This window comes from Cupressus sempervirens, chromosome 4, assembly GCF_028749045.1.
Source record: "Cupressus sempervirens isolate cs-2001-9-10 chromosome 4, ASM2874904v1, whole genome shotgun sequence".
NCBI lineage: Eukaryota > Viridiplantae > Streptophyta > Pinopsida > Cupressales > Cupressaceae > Cupressus > Cupressus sempervirens.
Window position 1 is genome coordinate 112,616,128 of NC_143121.1, and position 25,299 is coordinate 112,641,426.

At 34.5% G+C, this 25,299-nt stretch overlaps 1 pseudogene; it reads right to left on the reverse strand.

The window, feature by feature from the left end:
• Positions 1–21,409: 21,409 nt before the first annotated feature.
• On the reverse strand, positions 21,410–24,216 carry LOC149560183 (1-aminocyclopropane-1-carboxylate synthase CMA101-like; annotated as a pseudogene).
• Positions 24,217–25,299: the final 1,083 nt, after the last annotated feature.

The following is a 25,299-nucleotide window of genomic DNA, read 5'->3' on the forward strand; positions in this document are numbered from 1 at the left end:
TTGTAGTCTCAGTCCCTTGGAGTCAATTTTTAGCCCCAATTTTGTCTCACCAATTATAGATATTGATACCCAAAATTTTTCTAAAATGAAGTTGAACTTGAACCTAGTACTCATTTATTTCAACTTCTACTTCAAGTTAGTGTCTTTCGCATAAATACTGAATCCTTCTTTTCCAAATCTTCATCAGTCCAATGGATCTCATGCAAAGAGGGAGTTGAAGTTGAAGTAAGAAAAGGTAGTTTCAAATTCAACTTCATCTCTTTTGTCTTTAATTATTGCACTTGTTTTATTCTCATAGGGATTTAATTAAACAAAGCATTTAAGTTTTACTTGAAGGCAGCCCCACTTCCTACCCATGTGTCGAAGATGGAAAAGGCAATAAATATGATAGTTAAGTGGCATGTGTCAAAAGTACCAGTTATTTTTGGGAAAGTAAAAGTAATGATTATTTGGCATCATTAAAATGAGTTTTCATACTGATGTGATGTAAATGATCATTCCTTTCATTGGGATGACTAGAAGCATTTTTTTATTCAAAAAATCGTTGAGGGACAAAAATTTATTAATTGGGCAGATTTGATAACTGAAGGTTTGCACTCAGGTCCTGTAGGTTTGAATAACTTTGGCCCTTTCTTCATGTCCTCCTTTTTTTTTTATAGCCTGGCTATGTCAAAGAATGGGAAACGCTACCACATGAGCCCTGGATAGGAGATATGACCATATATCAATATTATGGCAATCTACAAGCAAAGGAACCCTACAAGGAGTTTTAGAGGGTTGATAATGTTTTCTTAGGGAGACTATTTTTTGAGCTTCAAGGTCAAGAGAATTGTAGGATCTTTGAAGAATATATTCAAGATATTAAGGTTTGTGGTTGTTTCTATATGAAATTCTCTAGATTCACCTACATCAGAGTTGGAGGTTTTGCTAGAGAAACTCTTAAGTTGCGTTGCTATTGTCTTGATGATATTGTCCTTTCTAAAACTTGTAGGCAACTGCAACAATAAAAAAACTCATTCTAATCTATTTCTTAAAGAAATTGGCCACTATAGATGTCCTAATGTCAAGCAGGCTATGTCGATAAATTCAACAATGTCTAAACTATGCCTCAAGCCCTACCTTGCTAGAGAGAACTTCAATTATGTAGGATTTTCCAAGTAAAATATAAAATATGCATCTTCCATTAGGCATGTCCCTCACTTAGGAGGTTACTATGCCAATTGCTTTGATGGGTTTGAAGTGAGAAAAAGATTGTGGTCAAGATTGACCATAGGCCAAACAGAAGCATTTGAAGTTCAACTCAACATTAGTGGGATAAATGAAAATGATAATGAGGAAGTGGTTGATCCTCTATATATTGAACAAATTGAATGTCTCCCTATCCTTGAGCTAGACTAGAATAAGAGACAAGAGGATGATTTGTATTCTTGCATGACATGAGTTTTGACAAGAACAAAGAATTGGTTAGTTCAAAAGGTGAATCAAGCATTAATTCAAGAAAAGACCAAAAAGCGTTCAAGAGCCTTCAAGAAAGCTAACTGTGCACTCTAATGTTTCCATTGGTGATTATGTTGTAGGTAAAAATGAAGTTGAAGGTGAAGTATCCATTCCTCTAGTTCAACTTCAAGTTCAACTTCAAACATTGAGCACTAAAAGAACTACTCATCTATCCACCCGAAGTAAGAGGATTGTGCAAAATAGTGGGATTGCAATAAATTTGGATTCCCCAAAAATTGAAGAGGTAATAGAATAGATCATTGCTCCTGATATGTTTAACTCAATAGAAATTTAGCAGAAAATACTAGAAGGTGATAGTGCATTAATGAGTAATTTGGCTCTAATTGACAGTAATGCCATGCCTAGAAAAGAGCCTTTGACACATAAGTGGTTGGAGACCTATGTAGAAAAGAAAAGAAGCATGGTACCACTTTACATACCAGTGGAATTTTTTTTGAGAAAGTGTCTTGGAAGGTTTAGTAAAATTAAGAAAGGAAAAATAGAGTCTCAGCTCAATTTTGACAAAGAAACAAGACAATGGTTAGCAGAAATTACCAAACCTCCATAGGATAAACTTCAAGAAGAACTCATGCCTCAAGATTATCAAGTGTCAAAATTAGATCTAGGTAAAGGTAGTAGAGCCATGAATATGAAAATATTCAAAGTCTCTAACAAGAATATTGTAGACCGGGTATGGAAAGATGCTAAAGATAAGCAAAATATGAAGGAAGCTATAGGAAGTATGTCCCAATATATCAATGCAATTCTAAATCCTAAATTGAATCCAATTAATGAAATGTCATCCATTGTTGATGTCAAGTGTCCAACTAATCAAAAATTCTTAGGTAACTCGCAAAAGTGTAAATCCATAGGTAAGACATTTGAAGAATGGATCCAAACTGTACGAATTGAAGCAGTAACACAAGTGAATCTCTTAAGTGATACTCATAAAGAAACTTTGATTATCACTAAGAAGGTCAAATCAAATATCAAGGGATATGAGAAGGAGAAAAATAATTGGATGAAAGTAATGCTATGGATTGATGAAGTACGGGGGCATGACCTATAGAAATTTCTCTCTGAATGCCCTGTCGTTAGTCTTGACAACAAAACCCTCCACATGATCAGAGAATGCATTGAATGAAGGAATGAAGCAATCACACAAGTTATAGCTAAAGTCAATGAAATGCTATTTGAGCTTGGGGTCATAGATGATATAATTCTCAGCAACCTGAAGTGGTTTTATAAGTAGTGTGTAGAAGGAGAAAGTGACTCTATCTTATCCATAGAATATATCATCAAACAAGTGCAAAAGAGGTTCTTGGAGCTTCAAGAAAAGAAGTCACTTATGAAACAAGATTTTTCAAACATCACCCATGTTGAGGCCATGCTAATAATCAATCAAAAGCACCTAGAGATGCATGAAGGAAAGCTAACAAAACTAAGAGGGAAAAGGAAGTCTAGAAGCAAAGGATCACTTTTCTTAGTTTGTCACATCAGCTAGTCATCTCATCCTTTACTACCACGTACGAAAGCTGGAAGAATTACTGCTGGTGTGGACAAGTCCATGTAACACCTAGAATGTTTTTAATTGCATGCTTTCTAGTTTTTATTTTCTCTTTTTCATTTTAGTTGATTAGCTTGGTTGGGTAACCAAATAATTATCTACTCTTGGTAGGTTAATTTTGGATTCTATTATCTAGCCCCAAAGGGTATATATATGTAATAACTATTTTCAAAAAGACTCTCTCTCAGGTGATGTGAAACCAAAAATATTTTTGGATTTGATATCTACATTATGAAAAGAAAACTTTGATGCAAAATTTTAATTATGATAAGAAAATATAAGATTCTACAATTTTATGTTTTGAAGCTTTCTTTTTCTTTTTGGAATATATAATATTGTCTATTCTATAATGATTTATATCCTTAAGGAGATTGGTCATTTATGAAAGGGTTTTCATTGTCTTATTGAAATTTAGAATCTTGCTATTGAGGTTGAGAGAATTTGAATAGATAGTGGTAAAAGTGAACTTCAAATCATTTTCATCGATAGGGATTAATCATGTGGATGATCTTGGTTATAAAATTTAAGTGGTTTTTCAATTTGCACATTCCTTTCATTTTTATGAATTGATTGTTTAAGCTTTTTCTAAATTTTCTTTAAATTACTCATTGGGAAGGTTTTCCCTCAAAGGAGGAATTAATAAACATCTTTTCAATCTAGTTGCTGCACCTTATAGTATTGTGAAGTAATACTAAGCAAAGAATTCCTTACTCATTAAGGGAAATTGAATCTATTATATCATCAAGAGTTTTTCTCTCTTTGAGTTTTGAATTTAAAAGGGAAAAAACTATTTACTAACAATACCTTAGGAGGTATGGATAGTTGGATGGTTTTGGCACTTGTTGTGGGTGTATTTCAGCTATGGATATTTTGACAACTATGGATACATGTGATTACCTTTGGATTAGGTTTTTTGTGCTTGAAATTTTGATTGGTAGAGGTTTTTATAATCTTCTAATGTGATAGGTTGGGTGGCTTCTATGTATGTTTGGTGGCAATGAAATAATACGAAGCGAGATGATTCATGTTTGAGATGCTAGATACTTTGATTTTGTTGTAGGTACCAAGATGGAGTACATGGTGTGCTTTGATCCATGATGGTGGATGTGCTAGGAGGGATTATTACCTTGTTCATTTATGTGGCTACAGATTGACCCTATACAATGTATACAACAAGTGGAAGATTGTTGAGATAATGGGTGTTGCACACATTGCATAATATTGTTATATTGTTTTATTTTATTTTATTATGTAATGTTGCACCTAGATGGATGCGCAACATGTAAAGATTCCCATGGGATATACTTGATGAGTTGTATTGTAACATTGTGAAAATATTTCATATAATTATTTAATATTGGAGAAAAGAACTAAATTTCTATTATTAAATGTGGGGTCAGTGGGTTAGGTAGCACATACTTTTAGCACATGATTTATGTAATACCACTTGGTAGTTTTGTGGGAGTTGATACTATATAAGCAATGACAAGGATAGTTGTAGAGACAAGAGAAGAAGTGACAGAGTCAAGTGGGACAAGGCTTGACAGGTTAGCCAAGGGAGTATCTGTGAAGGTTGGAAGCATGGTATGGGATGTGTGGATTCATGCTTGTTCACATAGATTTCTTGGTAGTGGTTACAACTTTGAAGGCTTCCATGGTTGTATTTCAATGACATTTTTGCTAAATAATGGATTGTGATGGATGCTTTTGGAGATTGAGTTTTTCCCTCAATGAGGGTTTCCCAGGGTATATCTTGTGTCACATTTTTTTCAGTATGTTGTCTATTCTCTTACATGTGAATTTCAATTACATATCTATTTTAGATATATTATGGGTTTTGTAGAAATGGTTATATTCTTTATTGAAAGTTTCCTTACACCTTCATCTTTTCAACACTTTCTCCAAGTCCCTTAGGTGATTCTCTCATTTTTCAGAGAAAATTATTAGATTATCAAAGTATATGATGATGATTTTATCCTTGAGATTATCAAAGGATAATTCATAGCCCTTTGAAAAGTGGCTCGATCATTGATGAGCCCAAAGGGCATCCTATTATATGAAAACATTCCCTAAGGGGTGGTGAACACTATCTTGAACTGATCTTCTAGGTTTACATCAATTTTGTTGAAACTCCAAGATCCATTTAACATGGACATCATTTCAAAGCTAGCCACTGTTTGCAGTAAATGGTCCATATTGGTCAAGGCGTAGTTGTCCTTTAAAGATGCCTGATTCAAATTCCAAAAATCCACACAAATTCTAATCTCCCCATTCTTTTTTTGGAAAGTTGAATGGTGTATGGGGTAGATGATTCTTGCTTCCAACATCTTGTGAACTTCCCTAAAGATGGCATCTGAGACCATAGGGTTGTAGTTACAATACTTTTTCCTAAACAGAGTGGCTTCAAGCTTGAGGGGAATTTTGTGCTTCATTTCATCATTCCTAAAGATCTTTAGGTCCTCATATCCCCAAGAAAATACATCTTGGTATTCTAAAACAATCCCTTTTCTTTTTGCCTTTCTTACTTTCAGCAGCTACTACCAATATTAGCCATCTTGGGTTTATATTTGATACCAATGTTCATCCCTTCAAATTCTCTGAAAGTGCCACCCTTCCTTTCCCTTTCCCTTCTGATAAATGCATTGTTCCTATCAAACAAATTTTCAAGGGAAATAAGATATTGAGAGATTTTGTTACCTTTGAGTTGTTCAACTCCAAGCTTCAAATCTTTATTGTTGTCAAGGGAGAAATCCTTGCAGGAAATTTCTCTTCTATCGAAGTACTGATCATTGAAAGGTTTAGATTCTTCTAAGAAAGAATGGATATCTTGGTCATTGTTGAAAACTTTCCATGTCTCAACATTGTGTGGAACATGGGGCCTAAATAGGACTTCAAATTTGTATTGATTATCTAAAAAATGTAGATGTAAAAGTAGAAGTGAGGAAGAGGTAGCCAAAAAATCTACACTTGAATTATGTTCTATTGGAACAACTTGTATTGATAAGGTGTCAAGGTCCTTAATCTCATCCTAGACTCTATTTTTGTAATTTTTGAGCCTTGCATTTTTTATAGTGTACTGAGCTTGAACTTGCTTCACTATAAGCTCTGTGTCTCCTTGAGCTGTTAAGACTTTCACTCCTCTCTACTTTGCAGTAGTTATACCCAACAAGGCTTCATACTCCACTATATTGTTGGTATTTTTGAATTGTATCTTGTATGCAAGCTAAATCATATCTCCATCTAGGGATACAAGTACTATGCTAGCTCTAGACCTAGCAGTAGCACAACTACCATCGAACTCTAGGGTACACTAGAAGGCTCTAGCTATTCTTCAAAATAATTTATGTTGTAGAACATCATGTAATTTTCAAACTCCATCTCTTGATATAGGATATGTGCCTTAGGGTTATCAAACTTCAAGACTATGAATTTGGCCTTTTCCTCAAGTTCCAACTTGACTTTCTTGTTACCCATATGAATGATAGCATGATACCAATCCATCTTGATTTACCCTCCCATGTCCCTACAAAAGCTTCTACTCAAAAACATACCATAGCTAACCGAAATATCTACTACCAGGATGGTTTCCTTCATTCTCTTTGTAGGATGCACGACCAATTCTACTTGTGCATCTTTCGCTTGACCTAATAGAGAGACCTTATTTGCATCCATGGAATTGTAATGTCCAAATGTTTTAGTAAGGGTAAAGCCAAGGGCATGAGAAATAGAAGAGGGCATGATATTATTAGAAGCTCCAAAATCAATTATGAACTTACTAAGCTTATGACCATTTACATATAAGGACACATAAAATGGATCAAGCTTCTGATTAGGGAGGTAGCCAAAACTGATGCTTCATCCTCTTTGAAGAGCAGAGGAAAGACATGCTCTTTATCAGCTAGTGGGCCACTATCCAACCGAAGCTGGTAATTGCTAATGGTAGAGTTGACATTAGGTTGAGTTTTTGTATTTGCATCACCTTTACAATAATCTACTAGCTTTTGCAATTCAACAGGATGAGTTTTGAGATAATAAAGGGGAGACACTTAGATACAAGCATCCTTATAATATTGTACTATGCCAAATGAGGAGTGAGTCTTACCATTTGGCTTGAACCTTGTCTAATCTTTCCTTTAGAATGAGGAAGTGGATGCTCTAGCTGTAGCTGGTGAAGAGCAAGAGGTTGTGTTTTGGGAAGGAATAGAGTTCACTAGATTCTTCTCTCTCTAACTTCTTGTAGCCATGGTCATCTAAATTTCATCTAAGGTGGTGAAGTAGTCTCCTCTAACCTTTGAATCCAATTCATACTCCCAAAAGAATGTTCCAAAGTTGCCATGGGGAGCATAATCATCTTCACTTTAAGGGTCATTACTAGTAGTGAGCTACTTTTATATGTTTATTTTTAGGCTAGAATCACCATCATGATCATCTCATAGATGAAAAATGCACATATGTTTCTTTTAGGGAGGTACCTCAATAGCAAGCATTTTCTGAGCAGATGATAATTGCAATGATCTATCTTCATGTTGCCTTTTGAAAATGTCTTGATATGGTTGTTGGAATGAGGAACATGCTTCCCCATTTGTCTCTTCATGGAAATAATTTCATTAGAGAGATTCTAATGCATTTATTTAGTATTTCTAGTTATAGTAGGGGAAGAGCTTGTTGAGGCTCCACTCTAATCTCTCTTTTTCATTTCTTGGTTGTTGTAAGATCATCCTCTGATTTGATTGCTAAGGTTTGAGAAAATAGAAAATTAGCCACATGCACACATCTAATTTGACAATTTATGTCAGAGGGCATGGAGATAATGAAGAACATCATCTGGTTATCAATAGTATGCCTCCTTGTAGTAGGAATCCTATTGACCAATTTATTAAATTTTGCAATGAAGTCTCTCATAGGAAAGTTCAGTTCCTTCTTTATCTACATAAGTTGAGTCAATAGAGTATGCTCATCCTCTATACTCTTATAGCATGCTTCAAACTAATTTTTCATGTCATCCCAAGTTGTGATACATCCCATTGGGAGATGCTAAAACCAATCAACTATATTCTTAACTAGGGTTTACACAAACATTCTCACTACTACATCCTCATGCTAAGCATAAACAATACTATGTGCAACAAAGCATGACGAGATGTGATCATCAGCAGAGACCTTCCCATCACTATTGAAAAATTCTTTTGAGAAGCTCTAGGTAGGTCATTATTAGTAGCAAGTCATAGAGGACCAATAACATTACCCTAGGGAATAACTATTGAGGCAGGGAGGATTATTGGTATGGCCTAAAAAGTGAAAACAATAGGGGATAACTATTAGGAATAAGGTGTCTCAACCTTGTATAATTCCTATTCTTATTATTTATTTTATAAAATGTATTTCTTGCAAATAATGTTGATGTGTTGACATCTTGAATTGTGTAAAAGGAGATCATGACTAAAACGGTTATGACGAATTCCTATGACACGTAAGAGCTATGTTAGGAAAATTCAATGACAGGTGAAGACATGTGGCAACTAAGATATTTGAGTACTGTACACTCTACCCCAATAATGGGGACAACTTTTTTGGGGTTCCTATTTTCTCGGAGAATGGTAAAACCCTAATACGGTTTACCTTTAGGAGTAGCCCTAAAGTGAAGCGCATGTTATAAGCATTTTTAGGGTTGCGAAGAGATGTGATGTGAAAAAGGTGTATTTTTGGTACTGCGAGTAGCTACTGGAGTCTTCTGTTGTCAATGTTGAACTTGCATTTCAAGTGTATTATAACCTTATGTTGAAGATAATACATTGTGTAGGTTCTGAAGGGGTGGGGTTGTTTTACCAAAAGGTTTTTCCCCACTGAAAAATCCTTGTGTTATGTGTTCCTTTCTCTATCTATTTTCTGTATGCATGTTTGGCTGCAATATTAATGTTTACATGATATTGAATCTGTAAGTGTAGAAGATTTTAATAGGATTTGGATCATACTTTCCTTATGAGATTAGTGTAGGAAGATGTTTCTGCACCTGAGTTTCCTTACAAGTGGTATCAGAGCTTGATCAACTTTTGATCCTAGTTGTTGGGTAGGGTTTTTTGAGCTAATCTCAAGTTGAGTGGGAGTCTTGTGTAGAGCATCCTGAATCTTATTTGTAGATTGAGATGGCGAGTTCATCATATGGAAGAATGGAGGTGGAGAAATTTAATGGCACTAATTTTGAGTTTTGGAAACTCAAGATAGAAGACATGTTGGAAGATTGTGACCTATGGGAAGCGACTACAAGTGCTACAAGACCAGCAACTATAGCTCAAGCAGATTGGGGTATCAAAGATCATAAAGCTAAGGGTATCATAAGACTTTGTTTAATCGATGCAGTCCTTCTAAATGTTCTAGATGAGAAAACCACATATAGTTTGTGGGAGAGACTTGGGGCCATTTATCAGGCCAAATCTTTGGTGAACAAGTTGTTCCTAAGGAAGAAGTTGTATTCTCTGCGAATGGAGGAAGGTGGATCCTTAATGGATCATTTAAATGCATTTAATCTACTGGCTGCACAATTGACATCAGCTGGTGTCAAGTTAGAGGAGGAGGATCGTTGCTACACACTTTTGTGTTCTTTACCAGATTCATGGGACCATCTTGTGATGGCTCTCGGAAGCACATTAGCCACCTTCAAAATGGATGATGTGGTGTCTTCATTGCTATCAGAGGAGATGCGAAGAAAGGCTTCTGTTTCAAAAAAAGAAGCCCTTGCTATTCGTGGGAGATCCACGGAAAGAGGGAAGAAAAATGACAATAAGTCTGACAATAAGGGTAGATCCAAATCCTGTGGGAAGTCAAAGACTTCCAATAAGTCCAAGGAAAAATGTTGGAATTGTGATAAGACTAGGCACTTTCGTAAAGACTGTAAAGAGCCTAAGAAGAAGAAGAAAGCCTCAGATTCTGGTTTTGAAAAATCTCAAGAAGATGGCGATGCATTCATCGTAGCTTTGGCAGCCCATGCATCTGATGATGTGTGGTTAGTTGACTCTGGTGCATCTTTTCACACGACCTCTCATCGAAACTGGTTCTCAAGATATGAAGAGTTTGATGGTGGAAAGGTGTACTTGGGTGATGATTCTCACCTAAAGATAGTTGGACGTGGAAGGGTCACTATCAAATTTCCTAATGGATGAGTAAAGGGAATCAATGTAGTTATGCACATTCTAGGTTTGGCACGAAACCTATTATTTGTAAGTATGTTGAATGATGTAGGTATGCAAGTTGTTTTTTCTAAAGATGGATGTAAGATGATGAGAGGAGCTATGGTGCTTGCTAAGGGTACTAGGAGAGGTACTTTGTTTCAGCTTGATGCACACATTTCTCAATGTAATAGTTCTTCTATTTCAAAGAAGAGAGTAGCTATCACTTCATCCCCACCATCTGAACAAGCAGTAAAGAAGACTGTGGTTAGTGGTTCTGATGGTAGTGCAACAAGTGAACCTAAGGGTGCAAACACTTTGGAAGGAAAGCTTCTTGCAGAAAAGACAATGTTGTGGCATTTGAGATTTGGTCACATTTGTGAGAAGGGTCTTAGAACCCTAAAAAATAAAAATCTCGTTGAGGGGTTAAATGATTGCAATCTTGAGTTCGACTTCTATGAACACTGTGTATATGGTAAAAAAAATCATGCTCAGTTTTACTCTAGTTCTCACAAATCTTCTGATGTTTTGGATCTTATTCATTCTAATGTATTTGGTCCTGTAAAAGTTCCATCAATCTCCAAGTCTGTATTTTTTGTATCTTTCATAGATGATTACAGTAGAAGGACATGGATTTATTTCCTTAAAAGTAAGACACAAGTCTTTAGTCGATTCAAGGAATTTAAAGCCCTTGTAGAGAATCAGACTAGTAAGAAGATTAAGTGTGTGAGAACTGACAATGGTGGTGAGTTTTGCTCAGTAGATTTTGAACAGTTCTGTAAAGAACAAGGTATCGAGAGACATAAGACAACTCCATATACCCCACAACAAAATGGAGTTGTAGAGAGAATGAATAGGACACTGATGGAGAAGGCTAGGAGTATGCTTAGTGGAGCTGGTTTAGAACAAAGGTTTTGGGTCGAAGCTGTGGTCACTGCTTTCTATCTAGTTAACAGATCTCCTATATCAGCTCTTGCTGTTAAGACACCCATGGAGGTGTGGTCTGGTAAGAAGCCTTCAGTTAGAAATCTTTGTGTTTTTGGTTGTGAAGCTTATGCACATGTTCCAAAGGAGAAAAGATCTAAGTTGGAAAACAAAGCTATTAAATGTATTTTCATCAGGTACAGTGCTAGTGTGAAAGGATACAAGCTTTGGGATCCTATGACTAGTAAGGTGTTGTATAGTAGAAATGTTATTTTTAGAGAGCTAACATCTTCTCCTATTGTGCTACAACCAGATGAAAAAGAAAAGGAAAAAGATGTTGTTCAGTTGCCTCCTACTCCTAAGAAGACTGAATAGAGAGACCATGCTGGGTCTAATGATGAGGAGAGCTCTTGCAGCTCTGATAGTTCAGAAGAAGAGGAAGAACAACCTCAACCTCAGCCCTTGAGGACATCCACAAGAGAAAGAAAGCCACCAGAAAGGTTTGGTTTTTCTATTTTAGATTCCAGTTGTGCTTTTGCTTTGATTACTAACATTGATGAGCCTAGATCTGTGAAAGAGGCTTTGGGCATGGAAGATGCAGGTTCCTGGATTGAGGCTATGGATGATGAGATGGATTCATTAGAGAAAAATAAAACATGGGGCCTTGTACCTTTTCCTAAAGGGAGAAAATCTTTTGGCTATAAATGGGTGTTCAAGAAGAAATTCTGTGCAGATGGCAGTGTTGAAAGGTACAAAGCTAGATTGGTTGCAAAGGGGTATTCATAGGTAGAGGGAATAGATTATGGTGAAATATTCTCTCCTATTGCAAAGTTGACATCCATTAGATTTCTATTATCTCTTGCTGCATCATATGATTTAGAGATAGAACAGATGGATGTGAAGACAGCTTTCCTTCATGGTGATTTGGAGGAAAAGATTTATATGTCATAGCCTAAGCACTACATTGTTAAAGGTAAAGAATCCTTAGTTTGCAGATTAAAGAAATCTCTATATGGTTTGAAGCAATCTCCTAGGATGTGGTACCTGAAGTTTGATGCTTTTGTGTTTTCAATTGGATTTTTAAGATCGAAATTAGACCATTGTGTTTATTTCAGAATTGAAAATGATCGCCTTCTTATTGTTGCATTATATGTTGATGATATGTTGCTATTTGGGAAGGGTAAGGGTATGATTTCTGATTTTATATCTTAGTTGTCAGCACAGTTTGAGATGAAAGATCTTGGGGCAGCTAGGTACATCTTGGGTATGGAAATTAGTAGAGACAGGTCTAACAGAAAACTTTGGTTGAGTCAGAGTAAGTATGTGAAGTCTATGTTGGATAGGTTCAACATGGTAGATTGTAGACCACTATGTGTTCCTATTCCTATGGGAACAAAGTTATCTATAGATGATTATCCAAAATTTCCTAGTGAGGTGGAGGACATGAGTCGAGTACCTTATGCTAGTATAGTTGGTATTCTTATGTATGCTATGGTCTATACTAGACCAGACATTGCCCAAGCAGTGGGAGTCCTAAGTCAATTTATGGCTAATTGTGGATGGATACATTGGGATGCAGTTAAGCGAGTATTTAGATATTTGAGGGGTACATTAGATTACTCCATATGTTATCATGGTAACTCTTCTAGATCTCCGCATTCAGTTTGTATTCATGGGTTTGTGGATTCAGATTGGGCAGGTGATATTGACCGAAGGAGATCCACCAGTGCTTATGTGTTCACTATGTTTGGTGGTGCCATCAGTTGGATGAGCAAGTGGCAACCTGTGGTTGCTTTGTCCACTATAGAAGCTGAGTACATGGCTGCTACTCATGGTTGTAAGGAAGCCATTTGGCTTAAGAGATTGTGTTCTGATGTTGGTGTTGATGCAAAACAGATTACTATTTGGTGTGATAGTCAGAGTGCTATTTGCCTTGAGAAGAATCCAACTTTCCATGCTAGAACGAAGCACATTGATGTGCAGTATCACTTTGTGAGAGATATGGTGGAAGATGGAAAGGTAAATTTGGAAAAGGTAGATACTGTGAAGAATGTTGCAGAGGCATTAATGAAACTAGTGGGCACTAAGAAGTTTAGATGGTGTTCGGAGTCTATGGGCCTTTCGGCCTATAGCGATTAGTTCTTGTTATGTTCTTGTTGCTCTTACAAGGTGTTTGACAAGTGGGAGAATGTTAGGAATAAGGTGTCTCAACCTTGTATAATTCCTATTCTTATTATTTGTTTTGTAAAATGTATTTCTTGCAAATAATGTTGATGTGTCGACATCTTGAATTGTGTGTAAGGAGATCATGACTAAAATGGTTATGATGGATTCCTATGACACGTAAGAGCTATGTTAGGAAGATTCAATGACAGGTGAAGATATGTGGCAACTAAGATATTTGAGTACTATACACTCTACCCCAATAGTGGGGAAATTTTTTTTGGGGTTCCTATTTTCTTGGAGAATGGTAAAACCCTAATACGGTTTACCTTTGGGAGTAGCCCTAAAGTGAAGCACATGTTATAAGTGTTTTTAGGGTTGCAAAGAGATGTGACACGAAAAAGGTGTATTGTTGGTATTGCGAGTAGCTACTGGAGTCTTCTGTTGTCGATGTTGAACTTGCATTGCAAGTTTATTGTAACCTTGTGTTGAAGATAATACATTGTACAGGTTCTGAAGGGGTGGGGTTGTTTTACCGAAAGGTTTTTCCCCACCGAAAAATCCTTGTGTTATGTGTTCCTTTCTCTGTCTATTTCTTGTATGCATGTTTGGCTACAATATTGTTGTTTACATGGTATTGAATCTGTAAGTGTAGAAGATTTTAATAGGATTTGCATCATACTTTCCTTATGAGATTAGTGTAGGAAGCTGTTTCTGCACCTGAGTTTCCTTACAATAACTACTTCATGAAGAGTGAGGGCATTGCACAATGATTTGATTTGAGTGGATGGATATCTGGGAAATAGGGCAAGATGGTGAAAAAAGAGCACCACAGATACCTTGACATACTAGATCTTGAGAGTGGGTTCTCCCTCTTCCTAGAGGATCTTCCAATATAGGGAACTCAACTTTTTGCAATTCTTCGAACACAGGGTTGACTTTGTCTTTACCATGAGCACTGCTAGTGTATTTGGAATCTTAGATGAACTATCTTAGTTCACAATGTGTGCACTTCTCTTAACCTTTCTTTTCATAGAACTCCCTCCCAATATTCAAAATTGGCTTCCTCTCTTTCAAGGCTGAAGCTTACTCTTCTATATTGGCCAAGAGACTTTTGGCTTTTCTAGGCAAGGGTATTCAATTGATTTATTATGTCTTCTTGCTCATCCTGGAAGCCAACATTAGGTTGAACTATGGGGATTTTTCCTTTGTGAGGAAACACCATTTCTTCTTATAAATAGTTATCCATGACTCAAGTAATTGAGTTCCATAGAGATAATATCTAAGTTTCTTAGTAAAGCCATAGATAGACTTACTAAGAAAACTTAAGACATATGAGTAAGTCCCTAGTAGAGTTACAAAAAATTGTTGGTTAATAGTTTGTCTCCTTATCTTTTTGGTTCATACCTTAACTTTTAAACAACTCAATGATTTGTGGAGAACAAAGAAGTTAACAACATAATAGGTCAATTTAGTAATCTATCAAGGACCCCTAAATTGAAAGGTACAACTCTCTTTTGAATGAAAGATAAGCAATGAATTTTTTTATTAAGGTTTTGGGGGTATGCTCTCAATCAGAGAGAAGAAGAGGCAAAATACCAAATTTCTCAACTCTTGAAGCAACTTAGGAAATTGAAAGGGGGACTTACTCAAAACATGTAATCTATTCTGACTTAAATGAAAGAAATGGAAACATGCATAACCAACCATGAAAACAAGAGAAAGGGAAGATATGGTGAAATAGGTAATTCCTAGATTATATAGTTAGCTGATGTCTTAACACACTAGTACATTTGAACTCATTTTTTGACCATTATTGGTCAAACTTTTGTCCTAGGTTGGTCGAAATTTGGACCAACCAATTGGCCAAAATTTTTCGCATCAAAATTTTGACCAACATACTTGTTGGTCAAAATTTCAACCAATCTATTGGTCAAAAACCTTCCAGAGCCATGGTGCAAGTTCTACCAGGTAGTGGTCAAAATTTTGACCAATGCATGATAAAAAACTACCAAGCATTGGTTGAAGTTTCAACCAATGCCTGGTAGAAAACACCTAAGAGTTGGTAAAAAAATCAACCAATGATGGTAGAAAACAACCAGGCATTGGTCAAAATTTGACCAATGATGGTAGAAAACACCCAGGCGTTGGTCAAAATTTCAACCAATGTTGGTAGAAAACTACTAAGCATTGGTCAAAATTTTGACCAATGCTTGGGTGTAAATTTTTTTAGGCATTCTATAAAATAGTTCACATGCCTTGTGTATGATTTGACATTTTGCATGCATCCTACACTCTCTCATCCAACTGATGATGGATTATAGAGAGTGATCTAAAATGATGATGCTAAAAATTACACACAATCAAATCCAAAATGAACTTGCATTACAAATGGATTGTGGAAATTTGATATTGTTAATTTTGCATGCATGTCTATCAGGACAATCACAAATTAAACATATTTTCAGCCAGATGAGAGAGTACATGATTCATGCAAAATCTCAAATCATACACTAGCCATGTGAACTATTTTATAGAATGCTTGAAAAACACTGACAATAACTAATCAAACTATCTTAAACACTAACAGTAACTAATATGCTTCTTCATTAATATACCTGATAGAATAAGAAAACATGGCAACTATGCATAGAAAGTTATATGCTAAAAGGAAATCATTTAGGAGATACAAAATATAGGGAGAGTGGGAAAATCCCTATTTGACACTTGCTCTAGAGTATGAAGCTACACAGATTGAAGTATTTGGGCAAATGTTTTTTTAGAAACATATTTATAGAGGCTAGAAATTTATTCATTGGAGTCCCTCATCTGGCATGACTTTGGCTAAGGCTGAGTTGGAGTATCTAGAGGACATATATCAAGAAGTGTTGTGGGTGGAGATTACATAATGATGAAATTTGGAATAGGGCTGGTTCATACTGCTCTAGGCCATAGCCAAGAAGATTTTTTGACTAGCATGAAATATAAGCTTCTAGTACTATCTCTTGTAGATGATAATGACAAGTTTACTAAAGAAACTAAGTAGTTTGCTGGTTTGGATGTCTTGGGTGATGGAAATGTGGCAATTGTCAAGAGCTTAGGTGAACACTTCATTGACAATATCATCCACAAAACCCTTGTCTTTGCATGGCCATCTTGGATTTACCCAACAATAAATTGTGAGCTTCTTATTTGGGAGGTCTTAAGTTCAAGTCTACTTGAGCTTAATACATAATCTCAACAAATCTCAACAAACAATAATAGCATCATACTCAAAGAGTCCTCTTATGTTCTTGTATTGAATGAACTAGACCCTATGTTCTTGTAATTAAGTTATTTTCACTATCAGGAACCATGAAGAGAAATTTAGGTGTGGAGATTAAGGACTCACCATTGTTTTGAGATAGTCTCAGTCATCAACTAAGGGCTGCCCATGAAATCTCACAGTATTAAGTTGACAAAGGATGTGACATGGAATGGCTTAAGACCAATTCCATTCTTGTATGACTAACAGGTTGCAAATATCTAAAAATGCATACAAGAGAACACATTGGGGCATTGGGAGGAATATGCATAGTTTTCCCTATCTAAGATGGTTGAAAATGCATCTTGTTTTGCAAAACACAATAAATGAATGATCAACCATATTAAGCCTACTAAACAAGTGACATGGAATGACTTAAGCCTAATTCCATTCTTGCATGAGTTTTAAGCTATTCCAAATGACTGCAAAAGCATATGGAGGAACATTTTAGAGTACTATCAAGAATATGCATAGATTCTTTTAGGGTAGGAATACTATTTTTCTAGAACAAGCCCAATAAATCTGATCGGTCTGGTAGAGAATCTATAAAAAGTGAGGTTAAAATTCACTACTATGATAATTTCAAAAACAATGGGATATGTCTCTATCATAAATGGGACAATGTCAATCAAAAATTCTTTAAATAATAATCCAATTGAGTATATAGAGGGTTATACAACCTAGAGTAGTCAAGAAATCTATTTTGAAAAATAATACAATAATGTTCAGCTTTTAGATTCTCTTCAGTTTGAGTACTCACTGGCAATTTGAAAATTCCACTAGAGACAATTAAAGATAGTAATTAGAATTTTAAACAAATATAGTTACTCATCAAGTACTCCAGGTCCTCCATGGTCAGAGTAATAGATCAAAATGTGGTCATTGGGGCCACTATCCACCACTTTACCAAGGAGAAGATCTTTCGTGCACTCCAATGGCCACTCTCTAGAAAGGGTTCCAAAGAACTCAACAAGGGCCTGACAAGTTGTAGAATCAGTAAGGGAATTGATAATTTCTATTCAATTTCAAGAGCATAGGATGTTTCACAAACCTGTGGCTCAATAGTGTGGGTGTTGACAATGACACGTTTGATATTAGGAAACTCTGTATAGTGCTGTAACCAAACTTACAATATTAGTGATGCATAAATATTTCCTAAGAAACCATTTGACATAAGGAAAAATGGAGTAAACCTAAAAATATTTCCACAAAAATTCATATAGACAATATTTCATACGAAATATTCAATCTATATTAAAGCTCAAGTGTACTCCCAACGAATCACCTACCTGAAGTGCGCATATATATAAACCAACTTTCTCACACAACTGTGTTATACGAGGACGGTTATAGTGACTAAAAATTCCATTTGCCAAGATAGCATCAACAACATTAGGGAAAGTGACCAAATTAATCTCAAGAACGTGCAAGGAAAATAAAATTAGAAAAGACTAAACCACAATAATTTCTACAATCAACAATGTATAAATAGTTACATTTTCACTCTTTCCAGACTTTGCACATTAGTGTACTTTTAAACTAGGTTTAAAAGCTAGTTGATTCATGATCATATTAACAACTTGCCTTAGTTTGAAGATGTGCATATTTTGGAAAATTAGGCTTCAAAACATCCAACAAAATTGATGTTGCCTCATGGATCATATTACACTGCATATGGATTTAAATTGGAAACAAAAGTATAGTAAGTTACAAAGGAGTTTCCTTATGGTCTCCATAGTCTACCAAACCTTTTAAACATTTTCAATTCATCTTGTAAGATACTATCACCCTAGCTAACACTTAATGAAACACTCTATTGCATTTTCTCAAGCTATGTGTTCTTTTTAGTAGCAGAAAGCTAGAATGGTATATCAAACATTCAGATACTAGAATTATTGGAGAATGGTATTTATCTAATAGACAACTAGCTATAAGGTAAGTAATTAGTAGAAAAGTAAGGAATTAAGCCTTAAATATGTATTGTGAATTAGTAATTGTTTCTAAATTTAATATGATTTATATGTGCAGTGACGTAAGATTAACCAGTAGGAATTGACATTCTTCTAGTAGCGAACGTTACAAGTTGCCATTCACAAGTGCAATCCAAACCATAATTGGGAATTTTAGAAATAATTAAGGTCCTACTTGGGGAACTTGCATATAACTTGGAAGAGATTAAGGTTTTAGAAATTAGATATGGCTATGCATGTTCAATTATAAAAAGTTCATTTCTTGAAGTTCATTTCATTACATGATCGCACATGCAAGTTTGTTTATTTAGGATGCAAATTGTATACTCCACTGCATAGCATAAGATGCATTTATTCTAAAAAGAAAAAGAAAACACACCTTATGATATGATCAAACTTCTGAATCCCATTCACCCCTTTAAGTGCAAATATTAGCATGTTCAATGGAAAACAATCCTTATATACATTCACCAAAAAAACATACAAGAAGGAAATACAACAAAGAAATTATAAAAAACGTGAATTATTGATCTATTTCACAAAATTAATGCATCAGTTTAAGTAAATAGGACATGGAACAATTAAACCAAGCATCCAAAGCTACCTGTGTACCTCCCCATCTCTTTTCATAGCAAGACAATGATTGTCTCCACATGCTATTTGCTTGATCTTGACTACATATAATAACTTGATTGAATGTGGAATACATAAATCAGTGGAGTTTCAATGTCCAAGTCATCCAAAATCTCCCCTGAAGACAAGGTAGAAAATAAAAATATTTATCCAAACCACTACTTGATTCTTGATTGCATGCACTATTAGGTGGCACAAAAATTGTTTACTTCTCAACTAAAAAACTAAAATACCCAACTGTTATTTACTGTTCCCTAGCAAAAGATCTCAGAAGTTAAAAGACATGCAATTATAGTAGATACCTACAAGCAATACAATTCAAAAAAAAAGATAGTAACATGAATACTCACAACTCTTTTCAATGTAATAAAAATCCATAGAAATGAATGGAAGAGCAAAGCTTAAAGTGAGTGTAGGCTCAACTCTCCATTCACTAAATATCAAACTTTGAAAAATGTTGCAACAATTGTAAAACAGACTACAAATGAGTTAACATATTGATGATTAGGTAATGAGGAATCTTCTTCCATGCCTCTTTCAAAGATAGATTATTTATCCACAAATAAAAAACTCTAAGTCAACAATTGGAAAATTAAGGCCAATGGACATTATAATTTTGAGTAGGGGATAAATTTATCAAATAATGTTACAATTAATTCATAGGTCAAATTCAGTCTAGCTAAATGCAATCATGACTTGATTTAAATTTATTTGTCATATTCTACTAATTACATTTTCAGTCAAAAGCCTTACCAACCCCAACTGTAAACAACTAAATTTTCAACGGGTGAATTTCACCAAATAATTATACAATTAATTCATATATTATGTTTTTAGAGTAGCTAAAGACACTCACAAATTTATTCAAATGTATTTATCATATTCTAGCAACTATATTTCCAGTCTAAAGCCTTACCAACCCCAACCATAAACCACCAACCTGGTATCTGAATATGCTATTGTATGATCAACATTGCAAATTATAGGTGTTATTTCACAACCATCAAGATCACTTATTATTGTTGGCTTATGATGATCCTCTGAATCCCCATGGCCTAACAGTCCATCTTCTTCATGACCCTAAGAGCATACAACATTTCCAGTTACATCTCCATAAAATGAAATAGCATATTAAGAGAAACATTCCACATGAAAATCTAGCATAAGAAAGACATTGAATCTAATTAAAGTACAAGGTTCATCAGGGAAGCTCTCGGTAATTTACATAAAATGTGGTACAGAAGAAAAAGTAACCATTACTCAATATCCTATAGCTCTAAAGATTATATATCCCAAATAATATATCAGGGAGTATTTCAATTGGGGCATCATTAAAAGTAAATAATCAAGTGAAGAATCATTAGGAAAAAAAACTTAGAAGATTGGTGTCCTACTAAATGAATGAGATGACCATAACTAAATTTCTAGTGTACAATCTCTTCAAAAATACAATGCCCTCCAGAAAAAATTGAGGCAACCAAATTGAATGAATTGCCATACTAATCAAGACAAGCCTTTTTAAATGATAAATTTTGTTACAACCAGTAGAAAATTAAAAATTCAATTCACCAGCAGAGTTAATCATCATTTTAAGTGTTCAATATCAGAGCATTCAACTTTACATCTATCTAGATTCTACGATAATAGTTCAACATTTCTAATTGTTAACAATTATTTTCTTATCCCAAGCATCAAAATAGCATGTTTCAAAACTATTTTCATTGCAAGCCTCAAAAGAACAATCATTCATCAAAAAAGTAGAGAAAATATTTGAAGAATCACATAAAGTATACCAAAAGGCTATACAAGGTTTCACATATGGTGAAAAGAACTAAATATGATATAATTTCTCTTAAACAAGTAACTTGTATAGTAAATTGAAAGAAGCTTTGAGAAAACACCTAACCAAACTATTCAAACTATTTTCCAATCCAGTTTCTCTGGCAAACTTTAAACATTGTTTCATGAGATCAATAAAAAAATGTCAAATGCATTTGAGGTGTAGAACATGATCAACAAACCAAAGGATTGACAAGGATATGTTGATGTAATAATTTCCTTTTTGCAATTAAATTTCCTTTTTTATTAAAAAACAATAGGTTTTCCTCTCTCTATATTCTGTAGTTTTTGGCATTCAAATTAGTTGAGAAAATTTTAATATCAGGTAATGTTAGTGCAAGGATTTATATTATCTTGCAAAGTCTTCAAACCATTGCAAGACAACTTCCATGGTGGATATATTCATATTAGCAATGCAAACTCTAAAATAGCTAGGTTCCATGCATTTGAATGATGATTTGGGTGATACATTCAACCTAGCTTCATACAGTATCTTTTTCCATAGCTTTACTTCTCCCTCTAGATCTTTTGAGGGAAGTAGATGACTCATGTTAACCCAACAAAAAAGACCTACATTTCCTTCCAAGTGCTTAATGCTAGACTGAGCAAGCCCTGAGACAAACATATTATACCTCTCTTGTAATCTTCTCTTGTTCTCTGCAATATAATAATCAACAAAACCTTTATCTAACAACATAGTAGCCAATAAATATTGGGTTTGAGATGACACCAAGCAAAAACTAGACATTCTTCTAGCTACTATGACCATAGTTTTGTTGTAAGAGTAAATTTCCCCTACCATGAAGCCTAGAAGGCCCAAATCTTTAGCTAAACTGTAGACTATAATTTTCTTTGGCCATAATTCTATAATATTGTAAACCTTGGAGAATAGAAGACTGATCCTGAATATATCTCATCACAAACTAGATGTATTTTCATCTTTCAAGAAAAAGAAAACATCATCTTCAATGTTTCAACACTTGATTTTGTGCCTAGAGGGTTGCATGGATTTTTTTATGAGAATTCCTTTCACCTTCTTGTTGAGATCGTCAGGACTATAATTTTCTTTGGCCACAATTCTATAATATTGTAAACCTTGGAGAATAGAAGACTGATCCTGAATATATCTCATCACAAACTAGATGTATTTTCATCTTTCAAGAAAAAGAAAACATCATCTTCAATGTTTCAGCACTTGATTTTTTGCCTAGAGGGTTGCATGGATTTTTTATGAGAATTCCTTTCACCTTCTTGTTGAGATCTTTGGCTTTCTTGTATGCTAATATCACTGTTGATTCAATAATCTCAAAGTTGTTGGAACTGTAACAATGGATGGGCATAATTTATACCCCTGCCTAATCTCTATCAAACCTGAAGTGAAAAGAAATTATCAGAAAAACACCAATTTGAGACTGTTCAAAATACCCAGCAAAGAAATTTCATCTTTATACATAGAAAATATCATCTATTAAGGATCAGGATTAGACAAAATTTATTGATTCTGATAATGGACTAACATAATAGTCTTTTCCAATGGTTGTATGGGACATTAACAAGTTTAATCTTATAGTAAAATGACACATTAAGAGGTTAATAAATAGTAAAATGACAATCCTATCTTATAACAAGTGATATCATAAATTGGCTTTGTAAGTCTATTTGTGGACAACCTATCTTCTAACAAATAGATTAATAGAGATGTTTCAAGTGTTTTGATTAATAGAGATGTTTCTAAGTGTTTTGTTAAAAGAAAAGATAGCTTACCTTGCGTAGTATGGAGTGGACACTAGAAAGACATCTCCTGGATCAACAAGGCAGAACATTAATAGCTCGTTGGTTGTAGTTGCCCCAGCTGTATTTACTATCCTTTTTGCTTCAAATTTCACTCTATTTCCTCTCAATGCCTCCATGAAACTAGCCATAGCCTGCAATAATAAGACAAATTCTTATAATTAATAATTCTAATATTGTAAGGGATGCATGTGATGAGAAAAGCTCATGAGCCCAGAGAATAATAAAAGTGCAGTACAAATTAGTTGTGAAAATATAAAAGGTCATGTAAATAGGCATAATAAACTAATGCTCAATAAACTCTTGAAAATATGTTAGAAAGTAGAATAAGAGAACAACGTTCAACAAGATATAGATAAAAGTGGTAGACACTTCACAATATGTCAAAAAATAGAAAAAAGAGAATATCATTCAACAAAATTAGGATTTATGTAGAGAAATGTATACCAAACAAAATATCAGTATTCATATTGCTCAATAAATAAGTTACAATCCTTACAGATGCTTTTACAAACCTAAAATATTTCCTCCTCTATCATAATTAGTGTATTTCACAAGTTATATGGTATAATCCAAATCTCAGTCAGAGTTGTGAATTTTTACTTTACTGTGACAATCATCTAAGAAAATCATGATAAGTAGAGTGAGCCTCTTAAGATGGATTTTAAATTTCAAAATACAATCAAAACTGTGAATTCATCCTAGAATTTGACAACCTTGAAAGAAAATTATGATCAACAATCCAAAACAAATTTTGCTGAAGGATATTAGAAAGTCTTATGTTACCTTTCTAAAAGCTTCCAACCCATGGTAGTCCTGATAAAGTGCCAATTCTTTGAATAAACTCTTTTTAGTCAATGCCATTAATGCTTTTGGGTGCTTTGACAACCATTTTTCCAATAGATCAAATGATAATTGCAATACAAATGTAGAACCATTAATGTCAATTTACCACTTTAAAACACTGCAGCTATGCAAGTATACATCAAATTCCTATCTTAGGCAATCTATGGTGTCAAAGCATTTGAAATGTAACTATGTTGATTTCTCCATATATACCAAAAAAAAAAATACAAAACTATTCTAAGGAATACCCTAGAAGGCTCCCTACATTGATTGAAAATACAACATACTTAATCATAAAAGCAAGACTATATAATATTATGGAACACTTCTTAAAGGTTGTATACAACTCATACACAATCCAATCTAGAAATAACATTGCTGAAAATTATGAACTACGTCATAAGAAAACAAATCAACATAACAATTTTGTCAATCTTCAATCCATAAACAACAATCATATGAAAAAACTAACTTAACAATTTGGGCTATCTCCATTACCCTATTCTCTGCAAGGCCCATCTAGATAACTCCCTTAGGATTGAGCTTTTCATCATATGGATTCTTTCTATACTCATCCCACCCAAGAAAATAAGGAGATTCCTCTCCATAAGCATTGCATGTAGCCCTCCTAGAAACACTTGTTGTTGTATTCTTATTCAAACCTAAACCCATACATTTTTCCTCACATATGCTCATCCTCATTGTTAGTGACAAGAAAAAAGCAACAACTCAACTCAAGCTAAAAAAAAAAGTTGAATTCTATACTCCAATCCAAGAAATAATCAAATATAAATTGTGTGGGTGCCTTTGAAATTAAGAAATAGGGGTCTTATTCATCCTATTTTCCATTAGTTTCTTTTAGCAGAAATTGTGATGCACCGATGACACCTAGAGTCTGGAAAAAATTTGGGAGCTTCACTATTATGTGTTGGTAGAGAGTGGAGGAGTCAACTTCAAGCCACATAGTTTGTGATCTCATACACCATTGTAAAACACTATTTATATTTGATCATTTCTTGTATTGGAGAAGTGTAGAATTCAACTTTCTCCTAAAAAAAGATGCTTCAAATAATTGTGTAAGCAACACTTGTAAATCATTAAACTTTAATTTATTTGCTTGGTCATTATACTTGCATAAAAGAGATAGTGTTCCTAACAATGTAGGAAGGACTTTGTAGCTTACATTGAAGTTTGCTTTCAAGAGTTTGGACATAGAGTGAAACACTAGATCACTTTAAATGAACCTTATGCCTACGTGGCTATAGGATATGATATGGGCATAATCCCATCGACTCATCATTTGACAACATCTTTATATGATTAAGTCCTTTGCAATCATCAAGCTTTATCTTTTGGGTTCGTAATAAAACTAGTAAATAGATCTTCTATCAAAATAATTTTGAAGATACCAATAAAGAAGATAAAGTTGACTTTCCACATCCACTTGTACCACAAAGAAAAATAATCATTGATTCCTTTTGCTCTCATACTTTGCAGGAACCATTGAAACCATTAAAGTCTGACAGTGAGTTATACTATTTAAACCATACTAAGCCACTATACAAGCATAAATAAATACAAAGTCACATTCAACAAACATTA